This window comes from Patiria miniata, unplaced genomic scaffold (assembly GCF_015706575.1).
Source record: "Patiria miniata isolate m_02_andy unplaced genomic scaffold, ASM1570657v1 HiC_scaffold_6, whole genome shotgun sequence".
Classification (NCBI taxonomy): domain Eukaryota; kingdom Metazoa; phylum Echinodermata; class Asteroidea; order Valvatida; family Asterinidae; genus Patiria; species Patiria miniata.
The window spans coordinates 6,755,237-6,762,073 of record NW_024037073.1 but is presented as its reverse complement, the minus strand read 5'-3'; the positions used below and the strand labels follow the sequence as shown (position 1 = coordinate 6,762,073).

The 6,837-nt window shown below is 42.4% G+C and overlaps 1 long non-coding RNA gene across 1 annotated transcript; it reads left to right on the top strand.

Moving 5' to 3' along the window:
* Positions 1-695: 695 nt before the first annotated feature.
* LOC119742902 lies at positions 696-1,184 on the top strand. The gene is made up of 2 exons (XR_005272914.1): positions 696-753; positions 1,007-1,184. It is a non-coding gene; the product is annotated as an uncharacterized LOC119742902 (long non-coding RNA).
* Positions 1,185-6,837: the final 5,653 nt, after the last annotated feature.

Below are 6,837 nucleotides of genomic sequence, written 5' to 3'. Positions count from 1 at the left end.
CTCTCCATCACTCCTTGACAGACCAGTACACAAGCTTGTCCTGTTGGTATCCGCAGAGAAGCCTGAAGCTCAAGAGACCAGAGAAGTCCCCACCGAAGAGCCAAACTGAAGATCCTGCCAGAAGAGACCCACTGCTGACGACAATCTATTAAGTAATATGAACTTTACATTTTAACTGTTCTTGTTACTCATTAGTAGGTAGATACCAATTTAACGAGCCAACACTAGTCTGCATCTGAGGAGCAGTGCGTGCGAGACAAGACGTCCACCAAGATGAAGGAACATTTTCATGGACATTAATCTTTGAAGTTCAGGTTTGATTTTAGTTTGTTAACTGCGAGATGCAGTTAGAGGAGCCATGTCACTGCAGCAGCTGTGCAGTGAGTATGTCTTAAGTTTATTAATTTTCTTAACAAGTTTTTCATAGTTTAAATTTAGAATTCCATTTTTTAGAGTATTATTTCATATTTAGTGAAAGAGCCTACAGTTAATTTTCACCTTAATAGTGAAAGAGCCTACTTATGTGTTGCATTAAGTAGCCTCCTTCCCACCACCAGAGTGACCTTGTGCACTTCCTGTATGCATACAGAGACCCTGTGTGGTCACAAGTACCGCATAATCTTGCCACATAAACAATAGGCAGCCATAATTACTGACCATGGGATTTCAGAGACAAGTGTTTTCATACTCATTGCGTTCTTCAAGTTTCATCACTTTATTCACTCTTTGTGGACCTTGAAAGACCCCATTTTGGTAAGAAGCATTTTCCTTCATTTTATGAGTTACTTTTAATAAGTTAAAAAAAGAATTCAGTGGATTTTCTGAGATTTTACAGTTGATTATTCATTCAGCAAAAAAACAGATTGAACTGCAAATAGTGTTTAGATTTGACAAATCAGACTTCACATTTTTGGACTCAACTTGCCATGTTTAATAGATTATACTTTTCCATGTACATTTATTATAGTTTTCTTTTTAGTGTTTTTTCTGCTTTATTAAATTGCAGATTGTTATCTCAATCTACTATCAGCAATCACCACCATGTTTGTCAAGTGGCTTCATTGTGTTTTGTGTGTGGTTCCTGGATTGATTGCGAATACCAGTCACTTGGGAGTTCTTTTCTCATAAGTTTGAGAACTAGTCCGAAACTCCTCTGGGCACAAGTGAGCCCCGAGGCAGCCACACTAACCATCAATCTAATTCCTCAACAACGAGGGAACAGAATTTGTTTTATTTGCCATTCATCACGAGGGCTGATACTATAAGACATACATGCGAGTACTATCTCATCAACAAAGTGATAGGGTGAGCATGAGAGAATTCCTGCTGATGCTGCAGTTGATGACTTTGATGCCGATAACTTCGAAGTATGCAAGATGGAGGCAATTTGATGACAAACCGATGAATCAGATGACGAGTTTGAAGAGTTCAAATTTGGCAGCCTTAATGATCAGAATAAAAAAGGCATATCAACAATGAGCATTTAACTTGACGAGCAGAAATATTCAAGTCTTAGCGTCCAAGAATATTGGTCATTTGCAGAAGACAATTCGATAGCCATGATACACTTCAACAGACTTGATGGCTATTCATTTGAGGCACTAGAAAAATGTAGCTTAGTTGGCACACCTTTTGACGAATGGAATTCTGAATAGAAGCAGGTCCAGTGCCTTATTAAAAATGGGTCACTCATCCTTAGCTGACAGTTGACAAGTTCGTGGAGTAAGTCTAAAAAGCCCAGCTAAACAAATCTGAACGAATGAAGCAAATACGACGTCATGCTAATGAACCATTTCAGCATAATCCACTCAAAAGAAAAGCTTCACGCTTGTGTACAGCAACCGGGTATGACAGCAATCTGGTCTTATGAAAAAGAGGAAAGCGAAAGTGTTTGTTCTTGAGTCATACAGAGATGGAGACATTTTCAAGGAGAAATTTGCCAGAGAAAAAAAATGAGCATATTTCCCCAATTTGTTTTGTACTGCAATGACTTTAAACTAGCAAACCCCATTGGTTTAAGAATGGACGTCATACGCTGTGTACACTTTATATTCAGTTCCTCTGTATTACAAGGAAACTCAAAAGTAGCCTGGACAAAACCTTGCTTGTGGCCTTGAAAAAAAATCGAAAGTAGTGAGCAAGTATGGTGTCATATCATGACATGTTTTTTTTAACTTGTGGTTCTGTGAGAAAGCGAGGCCTGCTGGGTTAGAGAGTACATCAACCTGTCTAGTACCGCAGAATAAAACATTCAAGTCTTCGAATTCTGCCACAGTGAACTGGAGCAAACAGAGTCACACAGACAAGGGTAAACAGTCAGGATTACCCAAGTCCGCATTACACACCACCTCGAACACACATTATCTGAAGACCTGCAACAAGTTCAGAAGTCTGCCGTTGAAGGAGAAGTATGAAGTCATGAAGAACAGCATCTGCTACCGTTGTGGACACAACAATTGTAAGGCGGGTAGACCTCCGTATGACTCCAACTCGTGCCAGTTTGTGTCTCCATGCCGTGTCCAGACTTGCGGTAGTGATTTACACTTTTCAGCCATCTGTCCTGTTTTTTACGGTGAGAAGGGAAATAATACTCCGAGCAAGTTGAGTAGACGTGCAGAACCCTTTCGCCCTACGAGCAGCTCTGTGAATGTGGCAACAGTCACCGCCAATGATCCAGCTAAATTACGTGGCATCTTACCGACTGTCATGGGATACCTCCGTCAAGGAAACACTCGTCACCTGGTGCGTATCCTACTGGATGGAAGCAGCCAAGCTACCCTGCTGAGAAAGGGATCTTCCCAAAATCCGAGCGAGATCTCTACCAGGATCATGACCTGAGTCTTGTCGGCGGGAACAAAATAACAAGAAAGTTGAGACTTTTGGATTGCCACATTGAAGACGTTGAAGGAAGATGGTCGTCTCCTTTAACAGTCACAGAGATTAACGAGCCTTGTGGTGATGCTCCAGTCATTCTATCAGATCAGCTACGACAGTATGAGCATTTGAGTCAGGTCCACATTCATGTTGATCCATCGCAGACTATCGATTTACTCCTGGGTGTTGATAACACACATCTGATGATCTGGGAGGACTACATCTGTGGTGAGAAATTCGATGAACCTGCAGCAGTCAGATGCCCTTTGGGTTGGTTCATCCAGGGAGGACGATCTACAAGTTCAGCTACATTGGTCAACTATGTTGACGTGTCAGCCATCGGCCCATTAGAGGAGTTCCTCGGCCTAGAGGCGGTGGGATTGGAACCTAAGAGATGTAGATGTTCTGCCGATCTCATTGACAAGACCGCAGAGTGTCACTCAACTGCCCGACGGGTCCTATGAAATTCGACTGCCGTGGAAGAGATCACCAGATGACCTGCCTGACAACTACGACTATGCTGTCAAGAGGTTGAGGAGTCTAGAAAATCAATTCAGCAACAGACCTGAGGAATGGGAAACGTACTGCCAACAAATGAGAGACCAGTTGAACAGAGGTGTCTCTCTGCATGTCACAGAAGAGGAGCCGCAACGAGACAGAGATACTGGCAAGAAGATGTGGTTCCTGCCCCATTTTGCTGTCACCAAAGACTCAAAGACTACTCCGGTCAGAGTAGTATACGATGCGAAAGCAAGGTATCAGGGCCACTCGCTGAACGATTATCTCATGAAGGGTGAGAATAATTATAAACTCTGATTTGTTTGAGGTTGCTTTGCGGTTCCAAAAGCGAGGTTGGTCTCATCGCTGACATAAGCAAGATGTTCCAAGCCATCAAGATCGAACCTGATGATGCCCGCTGTCACAGATTTGTATTTGTCGAGAGCCCTGGTCAACCCGTCCAGGTGTATGAGCTGACGACGGTTACCTTTGGGGACAAGCCGTCTCCAACTGCTGCCATTGTGACCTTGAGACATGTGGTAGCTGAGCACGCTGCGGGTGATGAGCAGCTGAACAGAGTGGTTGCTGACCAGTTCTACATGGACGATTTGAACGAATCTGTTGTCAATACCGAAGAAGCTCTGCAGCTCAAGTTAAAGCTCACTGAGACTTTTTGGGCCTTCAGAATCAAACTTTGACTTCGAACTCAGCAGTAGTTTTCATGCCAGTTTTTCTGTGTTCGTTTGTTAGCTTTGGCTTAGCTAGTTAGCTTGTGACATTCCGTCACGTTTAGGGGAATGGGATGTCATATCATGACATGTTTGTTGTTTTTTTTACCTCAAGTGAGGGCGCTATATTTAGTTGTGGTACTCGTACTCGAGTACTACTCGAGTACTTTTTTTGGAGTACTCGTACTCGTACTCGTACTTGAATGTCAAAGTATTCGTACTCGAAAGGACGGTACTCGTACTCGGGCAGCAAAGTACTCATACTCAACATGTCCAAATTGTACTCGATCATTAAAATACTCGTACTCGAATAGCAGTACTCGGGGGGAAAGAATGTTATAGCTTCACTTACCATGGCCTTATTTTATTGATACTTTCAGTTTGAAATGGTTGATTGGGTTGTGGAGAAACCGAGATTTCCTGATTTTCCTCTGTTCAAGTCCGGACAAACACATTTAACAGCTAGCCGTGAGTGGGTCTGTATATCGGTCTGACTGGGCCTGGGCCAATAACGCACAATGAACCATTTGCCGTATGGCCGTATTCGGAAATGGGAGTACTCGTACTCGTACTCAGAAGTACAAGTACTCGTACTCGTACTCGGAAGTACAAATACTCGTACTCGGAGACCCGTTCTTGTACTCGGAGGTACAAGCACTCGTACTCGTACTCGGCAACCTAAGTACTCGGCAGTACTCGGTACTCGGCATTCAGCTGTTCAGCAGAATAAAGCAAGTCAAATAACACCAACTCCCAGTAGCGGTCAAACTGCTTCGCAATGTTGTTTCTGTTTCCTTTTGATTGAAGACAAGGAAGACCAAGATGAGAAGTCGGAGATGTGGGAATCGCTGTGGATCCTATTGAACATTTATAAATGGAAGCAACATCCATGCTGAAAGCCAAAATCAGAGACCATCACAGTCTATTCAAAGAGGTTTTTCCAAACATTTTACTCACTCAAAAGAAACACTATTAATTGGCGCACTGTCCTAGTGTGATCCAAATGTTAGGTCCACTCTCACCCTATTCGTCAATGATTTGAGGGAAAGCACAAACTCTCAAAACCGTCGCAAAAAGCCAACATTGAAAAGATAGTGGCTAAGAAAATCAGATCGGCCAAAGCCACAATTTCCCAGGGGGACTGGGGTATTCATCCAAGAGTTAGTTCCAGAATCCAGCCTGAAAGATACAGAAGACATACGCTGCCATCAGTACACGTTCCAAAGGTGTGGCAACTATAGTAGGTGCGGCGATTAAATGTCAACAAACCCCCTGCCACAGATTGTAATGGTGGAGGACATGCTGAGAGACCATGGCTAACAACAAGCCGCAGATGCGCTCTTTGAACCACCATCTGTTTGTTACGCTTCGTTAGATAAGATTGACAAGCTCGTGAAGCTTTACAGAAGACACTCCGGGGAAAAAGTCAGAGGGATCTTCATTAAAGTTGAGATAGATCAATCTCCCAGCACATATGAGATTCCGTTTGCAGATAAAGTCTACTTGGTAGCCTGTGTTGTTTTTTGCTCCTTTGGCTAGAGCATAAGGTTCTGGTAGCAGAAGACATCATGATTGAGATGATTGAATGTGACAAAAAGTAACTTGGTACATATCAATCACCCATTTCAGACTGTGATGTACACAAAGCCTCGTTTAAGAATCTTACATTTCTTGGCTTATTATAATCTGATAAAAGAATATCTCCAACACATTTTTCTACATTGTTTTCGAATTCATAAAAAAACACGGTCATTAATTTGTTTTCTATTTAAAATACAAATTGGAAAATTGGAACAAAATAAATGTTAAAGAAGGGTTTTCTGGTGTGAAGGCTTTCTTTTTTCCCCAGAGTGTTTCTTCATAGCAAAGAGCTGCAGTGTTTCATTTGACGAATGTTGATCACTAGACCTGCTTCATTATTTTCTTCTTTGTTTTTAATTGATTACAGCCTTCAGTCACATGCAGGTAGAGCATGTGTCGAAACTTCAGTAGACAGCAGTGAGGATAAAATGGAGTTACGTACCTGCTGGACGCACTGATCTCTTTATAAAGACTTGATAGCGTACGCCAACACACCGTACATTTACATACATGTATTTCGCTTTTTGAACATGTCGCCCCAGTCTTCCAAAACTGGCCGCTGTCATACAATCATTCTACGTATACATGCAGTGCACACTGTATGAAGACCTGACACGCATTCGGTTCATGTACATGATGTTGTAAATATTATATTTCCAAACGTTGCAAAAAGTGAACTGTGGCATTCAAATCACAACTGCCTAAGACGGCAACTTGTCCTTTATAGAACGCCAACCAGTCTCCCCTATTTCGCTTCAAATAGCTTTCGTCTTCGGTTTTCTGTACGCTATTCAGTCTTTATATAGAGATCAGTGGCTGGACTCAATGCCTGTTTGCCTCATAAAACAGACGTTGGCATAAGGATGATTGGAAATCTTACACAAGGTTTGATTTGCCGCCATTTTCACTATTTTGGTTCATGCCAGAAGCAACTAAGTTAACATCCTATCTTTAGTTGATGGTGACATATTTAACAATTGTTGACTGCTGTGATGTGGGATATGACATTTTTAACACCTGAGGCAAAGCACCCGAGGCAAAGCACCCAAGGCAAAGCAGACAGTGCTATGCGGCCGGGGGGGGGGGGGGGGGTAAAAACACCATACAGCAGTCAAAACGATAAAGTTTTGTAACTTACACTGCAAGAAATATATTA